General features: G+C 33.0%; 1 long non-coding RNA gene across 1 annotated transcript; it reads right to left on the minus strand.

Moving 5' to 3' along the window:
* Positions 1-16442: 16442 nt before the first annotated feature.
* LOC134232950 (uncharacterized) lies at positions 16443-19188 on the minus strand. Its single transcript, XR_009984882.1, has 4 exons — positions 18878-19188; positions 18488-18592; positions 18009-18171; positions 16443-16750 (listed from the first exon to the last, which is right to left on the minus strand). It is a non-coding gene; the product is annotated as an uncharacterized LOC134232950 (long non-coding RNA).

Genomic DNA, 19188 nt, shown 5'->3' on the forward strand with positions numbered 1-19188 from the left:
AATGTTGTTAAATCTCAAATTTTAGACTCCAAAATTTGGTATAAATGAAAGAATGAAACTCCTTGACTTTGAGTTTAAATGTATGTATGAACTGTGGTACTCAGAGAACCGTCAAGACTTATGGATCTCTTGTTTGTTCAATTACATGCCAGTACAACTTGCATTTTTTAAGGAACGAACAATACAATCCGAACAATCTTGTTAGAGACGACGCATACAGTGATCACAATGACAAGGGTTTTTTTTAAATTGTGTATTTTCAAACCTTAACAATTAAAATATAAAACTCCAAAGCACACATGACATTGTTTTATATCAAAATTTTTAATATTTGCCATTTCGGGAAATAATTGTATCTCTTGTGGACTAGAAACAACGTACAAACGATACATGCATGTGAAAAATATGTGAGAAAACGATTGCGTTTTTTAAATTTCTACCTACATATTTATTCAATTTTAATACAAACAATTGACACTTGTTCAGTGGAATATGGCGAATGATAATTACATTAATTCAGCATGTTTGTTTGTCAATAATGGTGCTAAACTTGCATTTTAACGGGTGGTTGTTCTCCTCTAGGCTTGTTTACACGATTCGATACGCAAGGACTTCCGGTTTTTTTAGTATGTGGGTTACATACCGTGTAAATGCATATTTAAGAGTTTTAACTCATCAATTGGGATTTATACTAGTTGTTAAAGTGACCTCTCCTTTTATGCATGTTGTAGTACAAAATAATGTACATGGAAATCTCAAGTTAATGACACAATTTGAAATAAAATGAATGCATTATTGAAAAAAAGAATGAATATATTAAACTTCATTGAGTACGGTTCTCTAATACTTCATTATCTTAGAAAATCTTATATATTTTTTCTTGATGGGTTCTTGTTGAGAATGAAGTATTAACAAGTCTATATAATCTTAGAAAAAAACTCTGTTTTCATTCGAGTTTAGAGCTCTGTTATATCCATTTCTTTGTTCAAGGTAAAAATAGGAAAAGAAACTGGAAGTTTAATGAGTATTATGTAGCGAGAAAAACGTTCAAGTCAAATAGAGACAAAGGTATTCATTACCTTATTATTAATTTACTTTCTTTAAAGTTGTTAAAAATTCAGGTTTAAAATCAATTCTAAAAAAAATATTTAAATGCCATTCAATATCAATATATTTTGCGTTGGATATCAATTTAGTGTGTTAACACGCTTAAATTGACGCATTCCAGGATATTTTCATTTTCCTTTTCCGTCAGGTGAAGAATTTCGTTTTGTGTAGACATATTTTGTAATAAATACAATACAGATGCACTTGGAATCATGGATTTGGGTGATTTATTTAAGGAATAACTGTCTTATATTTCGAATTCATGAAGTGATCAATGGATTGGCTTGTGTGATAATTTGCATAAACGCCGAAGGCGTTTATGCATAAAATTATCACACAAGCCAATCCATTGATCATCTTCATGAATTTGAAAAATCTGACAGTTATTCCTTATATTTACATGCTTTGATTCCGCCAATCCACAGGCTCCAAGCCTGCATCTCTCTAGGTGTTGTCCCGCCCTACACGTGTTTTTTTTGGAACCGCGCCAAAGAACATTCATGAGGAAATCAATTACATTTACATTTGGTAATTTTATCTCAGACAAAGACATTGGAAATGTAAATATTAGCTTATAGTCCAAGATCGAGTTTTCCTTTTAAGCAAAATATTTCCGTTTATGACTGTAACTCCCCGAATAAAAAAATATTTTGACAGACCACCGTAGAGTACAGACACCCATTGTAAAAACTGAGTGTGTATTTATTGCATACAAAAAGTTGCGCTTAGTTTTGGATAAATTCTTCCAATAAACTCAATCGCGAAAAAGATAGATATTAAGAAATTCCCTACTCCTCTATGAAGTATTCTGGTAGTTGACATCTGCACGAAGTGCTTTGGACCGAATTATCTTGCAAACCGAAATGACAGTATAAATAGTCGAAATTTTCTATGATCTTAATTTCAAGGCCAGGAGGTCTATTAACAACAATTATAAGGAATAACTTGTTGTGGAAACAGTGAAAGAATATGTTAGGAACACTCGGTTAGTAATATTTTGAGATGACAGTTTAAAAACATGGAGAAATAAATCGAGAAACAGCGCACTTTTTTACAATTGGTGGCACTGCAGCTCTCCTGTTTGTCAATATATTTTTTTCGGAGAGCTACAGTTCTGCATCTACGTAGAGTTTTACTCTTTCATGTGGCGTATAAAAGGTAAAAGTCATTGTCATCATCCCCTGTACACAATACAGCAAACACTGTTCCTTTAGTAATAATGTCGGAATTCTGATGTGTAGACTCGCTATTCAATTTCATTTTAAGGAACAGTATAAAACTAGGGCTACATCAATATATCGAAATTCAAGAAAAATATCGTATCGGAAAGTAACTTCCAATACGTATCGGACAGACATTTTTTCTTCAAATTCTGTTTAAAAGATAGGAATTTTAATCACCGAGGATTATATTTTTCTTTTTTGAATTAAAACCTTCAATAATTATATAAATTCTAAGGAAATAACACAGTTTTTATAATTTAAAATAAATTATAAAATTTTATATCATTATCTGAAGAGAAATTTGTTTGAACATGTTGATTTTACTGTCATCAAAAGTTCTAATTTGAATGTTATTTTTAAAGGCAATGAGACAAGAACTTAAAAATGGGTAATAAAACACTTAATTGTTATGAAATGTATGCAATAAAATGATTTAGAAGCCTTTTCTGATGGACTTGTTTCAGAATCCAATATATATTGCATATCGCTTTAAAAAATATTGTATCGTATCGTATCGAAATTGTTGGCTCAATACACGGCCCTGAATAAAACAAGTAGTTCAATCTGTGCCTTTTCTGCCCGCTAGATAGAGTCATGCGTATTTGCTTTCATTCGTATACCTTCACTCCCCTGTCCGAGGCCCTGGCCTACTTTAATGATAGTGTCGTTTACTACTTATTGAATTAGAAATTCAAATAATTAGTACACGACCATGTACTCATTATTTGAATTTCTAATTCAATAATTAGTAAACGACAATAGTAATAACATGCAAGAAGATTAAAATTTGATATCATCAGAAGATTCCGGTGAACTGCGGTGAAATACCATTTTTGGACCATCTTCTGAAGTAAATAAGTTAAAGAATTATGCACAAAAAAATTCATTAAAGGGAGTGTGCAAAAGACTATTTTTTCTCTCTTTCTAGTATGAGGATATTCTAATCAACGACGAAAAAGTTGAAAAACGCCTCCTTAATACGCGGCGGGGAGCTCACTTTTTCTGAGAATAATCTTTTGCTGTACTTAATATATGCAGTTAAGGATCCCCCCCACACACACACACACACAATTCGTTGCCGGGCGGTCAAAACACGCAAATACAAGCACTGAAAGAAAAGTTAGAGAAAGACTCCCCTTTTTCAGAGCTTTTGTAAGCAGCTGATACGGGCCTGAAGTACCTGTGGTGTAATTCTATGTATGAGTGGTAGGCGGTGGGGGCACTGACTATGTATGAGTGTTAGGGGGCGCCGACCTGGATCTCCCTTTCAAAAATTGCTGTATCCGCCCTTGAACAAGTACTTCAATCAAATAACATACCAAAGAGATTTAATTTTGCTGATTTAAATATTCAAAGTTTAACACATAAGATCCACACACTTGAAGCAGAACTTCACAAATCACACTATCCTTTCTTTTACTGAAAGATGGCTTCACGAAGATTATACATTCACCTCGGATATCGATATGCATAACTTCCAGTCTCCATTTTGTCCTTGTCGTAAGCCGAAAACGGGTTGGGGCGTGGTAGTTTATGTCCGTACTGGTAAAAGCGGGTTTAAGAAAGTAAGTTAGGTTTTCACATAGGGAGAACTTTTCGATATACAAAATTGTGATTTAATGTTACCTTTGAGTCATTTTTCCGAGTAGGGCCAAAATTGATTTGTTACAATGGCAGCTTATCCTGATCTTAAAATAATCCTGATAATTTTCAAGGGACTGTGCACTGCATTCTTTGGAGGTAAAAGAATTAATAGATATTCTGTTTAACATCTATGCTGTAACAAAGAACTTCAATATATGTTTCTTACTGAAAAGTAAATCAATGGTAAAAATATTTAAATTATCTTTTGACAGATCGAATTTCGACACAAATGGGGATAAGAATTTTTCTATCTAGATTTTGAACATCATAGCATTCATTTAATAGTCTTGGTTATTTGAGAATAGGGCTTACAATGAAATATGAATTTTTGATACGATTAACCGATTAATCGGTCGAAACGTCTTTCGGTTAACCGGTTGGCAATTTTGTATTCGATTGTCATCCCTACTCAATAGATATTTATGTACAATTAATTATAATTGTTTACTGTATATTCCTCTGACTCTTCAATATCTTTCAACACTTATGTTTTTTGGGGGGTTTTTTGGCCATAGATAAAATATTGCATTCCGACGTATTGTCAAATCACTCTCTACCATATCTCCCATCTTCTCATGCATAATTTTTATCTCTGTCGCTCGCTCGCGTATACTGTAGTGATAAGCACGAGAAATAGTGCGGTTTTTTTCTTCAAATCATTGTAATTAAATGACTGCTCTAATTTTTGTCCTTTAAGGTTCAAAGTAGATGTAGAGATTTTAGTCTTATTTGAAATAATCTTTGGAATATCATGTTTTTACTTGATGTCAAAAATTTTGACGCGAGCCAACTGGTCCGAGAGAGTAACGAACGAGAACACTGCATGGGAGATTGATATCAAACAAGTTTGTTACAGACACGGCTTTCAAAGATTTGTCATCCAAAAATGACAAAAAAATTCTATATTATTAATAACATTTAAAAAAAAAAATTTGTAATGATTTTTAAGCTTTTACAATAATCATAATATTTGTTACACGCTCAAGTGGCATGCAGACTCCATTAATAGATATTAATAGAAAGATGGCACGCGTTCAGCTAAATATTCAACCACTCGGCGATTGATCCACGGCGGCATTGTTGATTTATTTACTCATCCCTTCGATCACTGAAAACCTACGTTAGTCACTTGGACCTAAAAATCACTTTTATTGTCCTCCAGATGAGGGTGTAGTTAGTCATTTTGATAATATATTGAACTCATGTTGACGACTGGAGGAAAATCCCACTGACCAGTTCGATAGTCTATAGTGACTGATTGATATTCATAATGAGTAGACTAGCAACTTAATATTGACTATATCATTGTCATTACGATAAAATCGCATAGTCAAAATGACTTTCATTTCATATCAGAATGACTTTCCATCAGTTATATCACTATGTATTTTGACGTTATTGAAAATCGTGGCGACGGTATGCAATTCAAATCATTTTGATTATCATTTATCACGCATCAATGCCCATCACATATAAATAAGGAGGGATGTACCACTTCAACATATCAATCTCAATAAAAAAAATTATTGAGGAATATGAATTTTTTTACATTCGTAATAATTCCATTTTGTTACTTAGATCTAATCGAATATGAAAACCGACAGTTGTTAATCGTCTTCAGTGCCATTTTCTGCGCCCCGGTGTTTCCATCGTCGCAAGCCACGGGTTTTGTGTCTATTCTATTTCCACAATAGAGGTTCCAGGAAGAGGACTTCGATAGAATGACCCTAGCTCTTCACAGCTTCAAGATACTTATGCATATATACCCGGAAATACTTTGCTAAGCATGTCCCCCCCATTTTCCATGAATTAATAGATGCACACCTATAAAAATAAATACAGATGAAATTATCAGGCTCACTATTATGCTTCAGAAATAACAAGCCCTTCAGTTATCTGTGATGCTTATTTTCTATATGTTCGCGACAAGGCGACATTATTAATTCCGCGTCCATTTCTACCCGTTTGTAAAATCTTAACTGATTTTTAAAATAAATCGGCATGCAGGCTATCTGCGAAACTGTTGCAATTTACATTAAAATCAAAATATTTTCATTTCTAATTTATTTTTTCTATCTGATAACTCTTTGAAAATTGTCGGACTTTATTTCTTGATGATTCTGCCGGAATGTAAATTAGGCAGGTCGATAGGTCAGCAGCTAAGGAGGCCTAATACGCATGCAAATCTGGTGTGCATCTGTCTCTGTATCGGACGCTAAAAAAGCCAAATATGCATGTAAATCTCGTGCGGCTGCTTTTGTGTTTGACGTCATTGTGCGAGGACTATTGAAATTGGCAAGGAAGTCCTCGTGTAATCAAAATTTATTAGTGTACAGTTTTAATGTCTAAGTCTATAATTTTATTTCATAATAAAATGGAAATATAAGCAATCACTGTCTTGTTATGAGAGTATGCCAGGGACATTAACAATAGTGGGAAACATGGGATATTTTTAGCAATACGGGCTTCGCCCGTTATGCAAATTATCCCATGTTTCCCACTATTGTTGATACCTTGGCAACTCTCAAAACTAGACAGTGATTCCTTAATGAACTTCCAAATCAGGAGATGAAACACACATGACACTGCTGTTCAGAGTATGAGATGCTGATTTTGATTGAATCGTGTCAAAATCATTTAAATAGAGAACTCTACAGCTTCTCTAGATCTATGGTTGATGCAAATCTGGGGGCGCACTCATCTACCCCCAAAGAGAGTGTTGCTCTTCCAATGTCATACTTCCCTTAAGCTGTAGCAGTTAAAAATATAAGTAAAAGAAAATAACGTAAGTTCTCCCCTAAAAATTTTTACTGCACAATTAAGAAATGTATTTGGGTACTCAATACCGGTTTTTATTTTGTCATGAAGCGAAACGTAAATTTACCACACAGAAAAATGTTCCAGTTTTTGTGCTTTTTATAAGAGGATGCATTGTTTTGAAAACTGCCTCTTTGAAACAAAAATAATTTGATGTTAAGCATTGGAGACATGGATTTTCTTTAAAACTGCAATTTCCATTTTTGTTTCAAAAAAGCTCACTAAAAAGAGAAAAAACTTTCAATACCTCAGGAATTTAAAAACTGCGTGTATATTGTTGGCTCAAAGTAGGTCGATTGGAAAAAGCGATACCCCACGTATATATAATGTCGTTTTTGGCAAAGGTTTAAATCCTTCAATGGGTGATTTATTATTTGATTAAATACGATTTTACATGTAAATAAGATGCATAGAAACTTAAAAAGCAGACCATTCTTCAGAAGCTACATTTATTTTGTCAATACCCATTACATAAAAATTGTAACTTTCCTTGAATCTGTGCAAAGCGAAGAAGAGTATGGAACGCCAAAGTTTTATGCTGTTTATGCCGTTTTTGGAGACACTAGGTTCTAAGTTTTACAGTGTAATAAGAGTGTTGAATTGAGGGAGTGTATATGTATTTCAGATGTTATATTGATAGTGTGTATGTAAAATGTTCAGTTGAATGGGTGTAAAAGACGTGTTCATTTGGAGTGTAACTCTGGTGTTCATTTAGCAGGTGCAGAGTCAAGTGAAAAAAAGAGCAATTACTTCAAAGAATACAATCTTTAAACTTTAAAGATACGTATGGTGTTTTTGATGTTCTAATCAAAAAGACTTTGGGTTGGCTTATGGCAAGGCGAGCACGTGTTATTTTGGCTGTTTGAATACATCCATACGTGTTTACTGTATGACGTAAACCAGTGAAATATTTCTGCTTCAATTGGTAGACCACATGTATATTATATGCATTAATTTTGTTTGCTGTGTGTAAATAATTTTGATATATCGCATGTATCAAAAGGTGTATATAACTTTCAAAAAGTTGGGATGACTGCCACGTCAAAAGGACGCCATCTTGGCGGATCAACGAATTTGTTTCCAGACATAAAATACTGTCGCGAGAATACTTTGTGTGTAAAAGTAAAGGACTGCTCTTCATTTAAATCTGAAGAAATTATCCAGTATATCCATTCCAATTGCAATATTGGTAGTCTATTAGCATACTTTTAAAAATCTGGAATTTTATACGTGAATACATTGTATGGGAAAGTCCCTTTGCAGTATACATGTACCTACTTGAAAGAATAAAGATCTGCCAAAACACATTCGAATGTCATGAGGTAGTACAAAGTTCATATGTTCAAATCCCTCAATGGGTGATTTTTTTTTTATTATTTAATACGATTTTAAATTAGATGTATAATAGAAACTTTAAAGACAGAAAGACCATTCTTCAGAAGCTACATTTATTTTGTCAATACCCATTACATAGAAATTGTAACTTTCCTTGAATCTGTGCAAAGCGAAGAAGAGTATGGAACGCCAAAGTTTTATGCTGTTTATGCCGTTTTTGGAGACACTAGGTTCTAAGTTTTACAGTGTAATAAGAGTGTTGGATTGAGAGAGTCTATATGTATTTCAGGTGTTATATTGATAGTGTGTATGTAAAATGTTCAGTTGAATGGGTGTAAAAGACGTGTTCATTTGGAGTGTAACTCTGGTGTTCATTTAGCAGGTGCAGAGTCAAGTGAAAAAAAGAGCAATTGCTTCAAAGAATACAATCTTTAAACTTTAAAGATACGTATGGTGTTTTTGATTTTCTTAACAAAGGACTTTGGGTTGGCTTATGGCAAGGCGAGCACGTGTTATTTTGGCTGTTTGAATACATCCATACGTGTTTACTGTATGACGTAAACCAGTGAAATATTTCTGCTTCAAGTGGTAGACCACATGTATATTATATGCCCTAATTTGGTTTTCTATGTGTATATAATTTTGATATATAAGGTGTAAATAACTTTCAAAAAGTTGGAATGGCTGCCACGACAAGTGGTCGCCATCTTTGGGGATCAACGAATTTGTTTCCAGACAGAAAATACTGTAGCGAAAATACCTTGTGTGTAAAAGTAAAGGACAACTGTTCATTTAAACCTGAAGAAATTATCCAGTATATCCATTCCAGTTGCAGTATTGGTAGTCTATTGGCATACGTTCCAAAGTCTGGAATTTTTTACATGATAACATTGTATATGGGAAAGCCCCTTTGCAGTATACTTGATTCTCCTTGAAAGGATAAAAATCTGCCAAAACACATTCGAATGTCATGAGGTAGTACAAAGTTCATATGTTCAAATCCCTCAATGGGTGATTTTTTTTTATTTAATACGATTTTAAATTAGATGTAGCCCTATAGAAAATTTAAAGACAGAAAGACCATTCTTCAGAAGCTACATGTATTTTGTCAATACCCATTACATAAAAATTGTAACTTTTCTTGAATCTGTGCAAAGCGAAGAAGAGTATAGAACGCCAAAGTTTTATGCTGTTTATGCCGTTTTTGGAGACACTAGGTTCTAAGATTAACAGTGTAATAAGAGTGTTGAATTGAAGGAGTGTATATGTATTTCAGGTGTTATATTGATAGTGTGTATGTAAAATGTTCAGTTGAATGGGTGTAAAAGACGTGTTCATTTGGAGTGTAACTCTGGTGTTCATTTAGCAGGTGCAGAGTCAAGTTAAAAAAAGAGCAATTGCTTCAAAGAATACAACTTTTAAACTTTAAAGATACGTATGGTGTTTTTGGTTTTCTTAACAAAGGACTTTGGGTTGGCTTATGGCAAGGCGAGCACGTGTTATTTTGGCTGTTTGAATACATCCATACGTGTTTACTGTATGACGTAAACCAGTGAAATATTTCTGCTTCAAGTGGTAGACCACATGTATATTATATACCCTAATTTGGTTTGCTATGTGTATATAATTTTGATATATAAGGTGTAAATAACTTTCAAAAAAGTTGGAATGGCTGCCACGACAAGTGGTCGCCATCTTGGCGGATCAACGAATTTGTTTCCAGACAGAAATTACTGTCGCGAGAATACTTTGTGTGTAAAAGTAAAGGACTGCTCTTCATTTAAACCTGATGAAATTAACCAGTATATCCATTCTAGTTGCAGTATTGGTAGTCTATTGGCATATGTTCCAAAGTCTGGAATTTTTTACATGATAACATTGTATATGGGAAAGTCCCTTTGCAGTATACATGATTCTCCTTGAAAGGATAAAAATCTGCCAAAACACATTCTGCTGTTTATGCCGTTTTTGGAGACACTAGGTCCTAAGTGTTACAGTGTAATAAGAGTGTTGAATTGAGGGAGTGTATATGTATTTCAGATGTTATATTGATAGTGTGTATGTAAAATGTTCAGTTGAATGGGTGTAAAAGACGTGTTCATTTGGAGTGTAACTCTGGTGCTCATTTAGCAGGTGCAGAGTTAAAGTTAAAAAAAGAGCAATTGCATCCAATAACTACAATCTTAAAGCTTAAATAATACGTATGGTTTTTTTCTTTTCTGAATAGCGTTGATATTAAGGCTAGTGTCCATTTGCAGGGTGGGGAGTTAAGATGTTGAATTGGCACCTCTTACACGTATGGGTGTGTGTGTGAGGGGAGGGGGGGGTACTTATAAAACCTCGTGCCCGCCCGTGTGGCACATTGGTTATATAGCGTCTGCTCTAGAGTCATGAAGTAAAGAGATCCTTACATCGCGGTTTCAACGTGGAAACTGGTCTTCGTATAAAACGAGTTCCCGTGTGCTGGCACGAAAAGGAACCCTCCAAGCTCAATGACCCTGAGTGCCCAGTGTAAGACAAAATTTGTAGCTCTCCAACAAGCGGTGGCGTCTCCATATAAGTGAAAATTCTCGAATTGTACGTTAAACAACATTCAGTCAACAATGACTTATACCACATTCAATGATTGACTTTTCATGGTCATTTCACATAGAGGTTTATCTGTTTTCGAGGAGGGTTCCACGTTTTCCAAAGGTCGGGGTGCCGGGGGGGGGGGTGGATGTGGAGGTGTTCAAAGTCTCTTTTATTTGGTTTAGTATATGAATTTCCTAACTCTGCAAATTCCGGGGGGGGGGGGGGCAGACCAAACTACCCCTATCCCTTTTAGATCTGCAAACGAGCAAGTTGTGTTTCCATGAGTGAAGGATTCTCGAGGGGGTCAATAAACAACAATTAATCCCCCCCTTACGAGTTGAAACAACTTAGCTTCAGCATATGAAATTAATAGCTATCTGATTTACATAAAATTTTTCATCCTTGGAAATGAATGTCTCTGATTTTTTTTAAATACAACATTCCATTTATTCATGTCATACGAAAGCCCAATGAGCTCATTTTCGTAGGTAAGAAAAATAATTTTTCTCGCGTTATAACGCGTACCTTTTGCGATATAACGCGAAACTTTCGCGAATAAACGCGTAACATTCGCGTTATAACGCGAAACTTTCGCGATATAACGCGTAACTTTCGCGTTATAACGCGAAACTTTCGCGAATAAACGCGTAACTTTTGCGTTATAACGCGAAACTTTCGCGAATAAACGCGTAACTTTTGCGTTATAACTCGAAACTTTCGCGAATAAACGCGTAACTTTCGCGATATAAACGCGTAACTTTCGCGTTATTTCGCGAAAAAATATGATGCTAGAATAGGATAGATTAGTCATCAGAATATTTTATTTTATTTTAAAAATCTGACTATTGAATTAATAAAATGAATTTTACTTTCTTGTACATGTTTTTCAATTGTTGAATTCTTTAGACTGATAATTTCTTAAGGAAAATCTCCATTTGACATTTTTTCTAGCTGTTTTTTAATCAGTAACATTTACTTCAACTGTACCACTAGTAAATTAAGCAATCAATCATTTTGGAGAAAAAATTATACACTGTAGAAACATAACTTAGAAGTGAATGAACAATGTATAATTTCATTGTCTCCAATATTGGGTTATAGAGAAGTTCGTGGACTAGCCATAAATAAAAACTATGAAGGTATACAGCAGATTTTGTACACTTTGAATTGTCAATGTTTTCGTAAGCAATGGAATGAAAACGTGGCGCAACCTCAAAATAGGATATCTAATTTCCACAGTGAATCTAAAGGAGACAAATGAAAATCTGCTATCCAATTTTCACAAATGCGGTGGAACACAATTGACAAATTTACCTCATTTTGACAATTTTCTGAAATCTTGATCTCTCTAGAATAAAATTATTTCAAATTCTCTAGAGAGTGCATAGAAAAAACGGAAAAGGGGTGATTTTCTCCGAAATTAATAAGCTTGAAGTTTAACTTTTGGAACTCGCATAAACTTTGAATTGGTTGAACAGCGTTGAGATAGACAAATTGTGACGGTTAAGATGGATTCAATAGCAAGAAAGCTTAAAATTTAACTTGTGATAGTCCAAGATCAAAATAGCCTTTTGATTATCATTGTATTAAATGAATAAAATTGATGACAAAATCAAAAGAACGTTGAGACTAAAGCAAATGTCTCGTTAAACAGCAAAAGTTTCGCGTTATGACGCGAAAGTTACGCATTATATCGCGAAAGTTTCGCGTTATAACGCGAAAGTAACGCGTTTATTCGCGAAAGTTTCGCGTTATAACGCGAAAAATTTATTTTTTTTACCTACGAAAATGAGCTCACTGGGCTTTCGTAATATCATGTAATGTACAAGTGAGTTGAAATTTCACTGTTATCTTTTATTTTAAGTATAAACTATTTCCAAATGGTTAATGTAAACAACATTCAATCAACAATCACTTATACCACATTCAATGATTGACTTTTTATATCATTTCACATAGAGGTTTATCTGTTTTCGAGGAGGGTTCCACGGCATCCAATTTATTTCCGCTCAAATTACTTTTTTAAATTTGTTTTTTATGAACAGAAAAGCACATGCTGATTTACTATCATTTTGTTTTAATTGTGTTCAGTTGTTGCGCTGTTTACTTAAGTTTTTCTTATGAAAGACTAATTACACGCAGAATTGTAATGTGGTGTGTGGATCAAATATTTACAGGGACATTCATTTTATTTCGAATCATCTTTTTTATTTTAACTGTGAATGTTATATAATACTTATTAAGATGCAGAATTCAGTATATTTAATATATGAAAGCCAGTTGTCCCAGTTGACAAAAAAAATCATATTCATATAATAGAACAAGATATCTTCTACAAATCGGCGCATTAGAAAGAAGGGGGGGGGGGGGAGACGGTGGTATTTACATGACTGACGCTGACCGATATTAACCCGGTTTTGACTTTGGAATAGTTTTCGCTTTGTTTTATAAAATCGTTACTTACATACCCTTTAAGTTGCATTTAAAGAAACCAATATTAATTTATTACACGTATAGAACATTGTATATAAATAAATTGTGTGTGCAGAATGGGCAATTAATTCAGCTGCAGTCTTGTACACGTGATTCGAAAATAGATAATACCAAACTGTAGGGAGTGGGGTACAAAGCAGTCATAACTTTGTATATTTTTAGGTGTTATCAAACAGATAATGTTCATGGAAGTTCATTCTATCGTAACCTAATTCATTGTGTTTTATCCACCAACAATTCACAACTGATTAGGCAAAAACGTCACGACTTCGATGGGAAGTCCAATGCATCGTTTTCATACGAGTTGATTTTCGAAAAGGGTAGCAAATTATGAATGATATTGTTGAAGCTAGAGTTTAATTAATACATTATGCCTTTTTATTTTTGCATGTAATATTCACAAACCATTCTGTTTAAAAATAAAGGTTGGATTGACACAGGTGTGCATGTGTAATGCGAGGTACAGCGGTATATAAGGTAAATGACTGCGTGAGTGTAGCAAAATTCGGACTGATTTGGAATTATTATACCCAAAATCACTGCATATTTCAGCTACCATGTCCTAAATTGATAACAATTTCTTACATTTATTAGTAGATATATTAAAACATGTTTTTAAAATAGGTACGGTGATATAAAAACACAATATCATATCTACTGGAAATTATATTGATGTAAATTATGATAATTGATTACTTGGAATGACAGGAAAGCTTTTCCTTCATCGATCGATTTTTCATGCTCCGCAGGCCTCCACCAATACGATACTTCAATTGTTGATAGATTTGTTAATAATGAACATTTACAAGAAATTTTGTTTTGGTGGGTGTGTGCGGAGGTATTTTTTTTAATCAATTTATGGCAAAAATTATGAGATTTTGATGATTTTTGCCAAATTACGTCAGGTTTACGTCACAAATATGACGTCATAAGTAGTCAATCTCCCGAACTTTTGCTATTTGTGGAATGCAATGATGGTAAACTGTGAAATATAAGTAAAATCGATTTTATTAACTAGCTTTGAAAATTCGAAAAATTTGGGGCCGATTTTCGCACATGGAGCCCCTACCTCTTTGTGGGGATTATTTTGGATCACTCGAGTCTTACCAATTTTCGTTGCAACAAATACCATTGCACAAGATTCAGTAAGTGACAATTTTAAGAATTAACACACTAATTCAGGGAGAGTTGTAGTGTTGATATGAATCATATGAGAGATTTCTTGAAAGATATCTTTTAAACTATACATCTTTATGAACCACGATGTTTTTTATCACTCTTACCGATGAATTTTATATTTTGTTTTATGTAAGTTTTTATGCTGTTATATGTTTCTTTTGTATTATTATCGATGTTTTAGATGTTTTTTTCCATGTATTTAAGACGAATTACAGTTTCTCAGTTTAAATGCATTGTAAAGTTTTCTTTTAATTCTGAAATAGATAAAATATCGTATAAATTTGAAAAATTTAAATGTTCTTTATATGCCAATATCTCAAATATCCCACGTATCAAAAATACATTGTCAAAACATATTTATGATGTTGCAAAAACGTTTTGGTAAAGAATTTCAGAGTAAACACTTCATCTTCTCATTATAACGTTTTAAAAACATTTTAAAACTGTTTTCATGTAGCTTTTTGTAAAGTCTTTAATGAACATTTTTCCCAAATCAGTTTCACGAAGTATCCTTGGGTAAAGGGAATTCAATTTTGTTCTTATGAAGGCCCATTCTCTCTTCAAAAGGGAAATGGATTAACGAAAAAATAATGGCCTATTTTGAAAATCTTTTCAAGAATCACTGGACCAGGAATGATGAAACACATATGGAATTATCCTTCAGTAGGGGCCACAATGGCTGATCAAGTTTTACATAGAAATATATATTTATATGGAAGCATCTTCAGAGGGTGTAGATTCATTTTTTTTCAAACATGATCCCTATGAGAACTATGTATATAAACTTACAGGAACACATCGATTAAATTGAGGAATTCATAGTTTACATAAAACCTATTAACCCTTTCTCTTCCGGCGCATTTTACGTGTTTTTGGAGGCCTTTTACATGTCATTACTAACTTACTTCTAACCTTTTTATCCTAGGTGAAAGCTAGGCATAATTCATACCATTTTGAAGGGAATTACATAGAGATGATATTTTATGACTATTTAGATGCTCAACCACTGACCTTATTAGTAAAAATTGAGGTCAAAGGTCAATTAAGTGCAAAATTTTATGGAATTTTTTGATACTTTTTAATCTTCAAACTAAATATTAAGTATAATGTATGTTGAAATAGGAAATTTGGGATATACCCACAAAAGAGCATTATACTGTAGTACACGAAACACATAAACTTTTTTTTCAATTCTGCATATAACTACTTAAAAGGGGTTGCTAAGCAACGCAGAATTCTTTAATTTTCGGGCAGAAATTTTCATTTTTTACTCAATCTAGATACATTTATGCATCCAAGCACATATTAAAGTTAGATGTGAGGTCATAAAATTACAAGGGACATACAGTGGATAAATTGTGTTAAAGTTTGACCTCATTAGATCTATTTTTAGCAGGTCAAAGGTCAAATAAGTGCAACAATTTCATCAACTTTTTTCAACACTTTTCAATATTCTTGCCATAATTTTACACAATGGATGCTGAAATGGAAAATTCTGAATATACTCTCAAAAAGGGATCAGAACTGCAATATCCATGCATCATTTTAGTTCAAATATCTGTTTAATGACCTTTTAGTGGTTGCTAAGCAACAACATTTTAAAGGTTTTGGCTATATACATGTTTGTTATTTCACATTTTAGACACTTTTTGTATATTTCATGATATTGTTTGTAAGATATATATGGGCCATAAAGATGAAAGAACATTTTTGTATTAAAAAAATTGACCTTGACACTCTTGTTCTTCAGGGGGTCAAGGTCAAATCAGTACAGAATTCTGCTTTAAACTGTAAGTAAATATCAATTTTGAAATGCTTCATACATGGATAAATCATCTAATAGTTGACGTAATAAAAATGGCGAACGACAAAATTTGCAAGCAAAGAATTCTGGTCTGCTTCTTACAAACCCCTAGCAAAACATGTATACAATCTTTTTGTTAAACAAGAAATCCATTCTCTTGATGCCATTAAAAATAATCTTTATTTTCATGGATTTAATCTAACAAGAAAAAAAACCTAAATGATTACATTACAAGATTTTTCTGGTATAACTGAGCTTAAGGGGTACAATAAAGACTTGACATGTTATCTTGGAGGGAAATAATAATAATAAATAACATTGGCAATATTTAGCCCAAAACTGTTTAGTCAATAAGTTGAAAATTTGATGCTTATATCCAAATATACAAATCCAGATATATTGCAAGATGAATTCCAAATCAGACTGAAATCTTCAACAAAATGTTGAAGAGCACTTTTACTTTGTGTCCACCATTCTCTTATCAACTGTTACTTCTCTGTAAGACTGGAGGAAGTTCTTTGACTTGTCCAAGACATTATAATTTGCTTTCAAGTTCAAGTGATCAGCTTCTATCCTGTAAAAGATTTAAATATTTTGAAACAGATACATGCCATTGTGTATATGAATTTACATTTATAAATAAAATTAAGAATGCTAAAATTACTACATTTATTTGATTTTCCTTTTAAAATTAAGATTGCATCTATTGTGTGATTCAAGTAGTTAAATGATATTGTTAAGTCAATGTATCAGGACTGATAATTCAACAACCTTGTAGTAAACCATTATGGTAAAATTACTGAACTAAAACAAATAGCATATATGGCAATCTGACTAAAGCCAGACCTCTGTTTACGCTATCGCAATATGTAAAAAAAAATCTGGCAGTGGATGGAAGATCTAATTTTAATTAGATTGCTAAGAAAGCCATGAAGGGACACAGCAATTTTTCAAGAAAGTAGAAAATGAAATCTCAAATTAGACAATCCAATTCCACGGATACTAAATCATTCCCTCGATTTATAATTCGAGATCTCAAATTACACAATCCGATCTTACAGATTACTAATTCGCCCCCTTGATTCATAATTTGAGATCTCGAATTACATACTGGTAATTCGTTTTCACAGATTAATAATTCGAGATCTCGATTTGTTACAACGTCAGTCCTATGATTTTGGCAATATGTGCTCTTGAATTTTATTACATATATGTACAGATACATCCAACTATTTTAATCAATTAGTGCGTTCACTTCTTTTTATTTTGTTTCAGCAACCGGTCATTTCCAACCTCTTTCATAACTAATTCAACGTATATTTATTTTAGAAATATTATGATTACACAGGACCCATATTCACTTTACTATATCGGACTTTCAATTATCTTAATATACACGTAACCAAAAACCTCAAAGATTTTTTGTTGTACAAATATCAGTACTAGCATGTGGATTTGAAAATGTTCATGTATTTTTCTCATTTTGGTAATATGGTAATATGTAATAAAAGGTTGGATGTAAAATACTACAATATTCTATTCTTTAAATATGTATTACCATATCCGATATGTACAGATAAATAATTTTAATGAAATCATGGGAAGGGTTTACATTCCGAGGGAACGTGTCAATTAAACTAAGAGAATGAATTATACTGAGATAATGGATTGCGTAATTTGAGGGAAGATAATCTGTGAGAATATGAATTGGCAATTTGTTATAACAGATTGTCAATCCGAGAGAATGGATTGTGTAAATCGAGAACTCGGTTTACTTTTATAAATTTTAAAAAAAATTCTATGTCCCTTCATGGCTTTCATAGATTGCATACCTGCATGGCTGCCAGGGTTGTAAAAAGAAGGGAGACAATTGACTGCAATGTTACTTCAGGGCAAAATTCCTGGGGCAAGGCTGTTCGTGAGCATGGGAGTGTTGATAAACCATCCAGTGAGTTTGACCACCCATATATATGATGTACGATAATTGGAAAGTGTCTGAAAAAATGAGAGAATGGAAATTCTAACCACAAACTTTATGCAGATTGGAAATACAACAGCAGTCTATAAAAACAGCTTGTTTCATATCTCGGCATTCATTCAAATAGATATTACGTGTTTAAATAATGTGTTTGTATGAATAATCAAGCATCATAAGTATTATGTGTTTCAAACACTTATTTTTCAAAATATAAATCAAATGTTTATAAACTCGTATGATTGATTTATCATGAGAATGACACAAATGAAATTTGACTTTATTTTTTGAAATTTTAGAAATACAGAAATTTTCAACAACAAAACAAAAATTTACCTGTTCATTGGTGTCCTTACATATTAATTGGCATTCGTAGATCATGGTGGGCTTAGCAAGTGGGTATTCACAGATGAAAGTATTGTTGCATATGTTGCCAGGACCCTAAAAATTCAAAGTGAAAGTGGTATATGTACACACTGGTACACACATACTGAAAACAACTATCTATTTAATATAATGGCAACTTTGATTTTACTTTGAACTTATGAGTGTTTGTCAAAAGCATCAAAGTTCAAAAGCAACACAAAATTGGCTGAACAATACGAAATACGCACACTGAAATATGAAGATCTAGTACATGTAGATGTCTACATTTAGTTTTCTTTTGAACGTGAAGTAATTGCGTTTTAAACTTAAACTATTCAGTCAATATACACGTATTCTCACCTGCTAATACCAAAGGATGTCCGTATTATTTGATTCATTGATGTGATGATCTTCGTCGTGAAATAATCATGAAAATTGACGTTCAGATTTCGGATCACCATCATGTTGTTTGTTTACTGCCACCATAGCGGAAACACGTGGTTATTTCAATTCGTATCAACTCATACAGTGATGAGTCGTATTTATTTATAAATCCGAATTCTTGTTTTGTTAAATTTCGTGCTAAGATAGATCTAATTAATTTGCAAATTAAGTATACAATATAACAAGATACAACTATATTAAAATCTGATTTTTTTTTAGTAAAGATC

This window comes from Saccostrea cucullata, unplaced genomic scaffold (assembly GCF_032062105.1).
Source record: "Saccostrea cucullata isolate Sc308-1 unplaced genomic scaffold, CSIRO_AGI_Scuc_v1 ctg3802, whole genome shotgun sequence".
Lineage (NCBI taxonomy): Eukaryota > Metazoa > Mollusca > Bivalvia > Ostreida > Ostreidae > Saccostrea > Saccostrea cuccullata.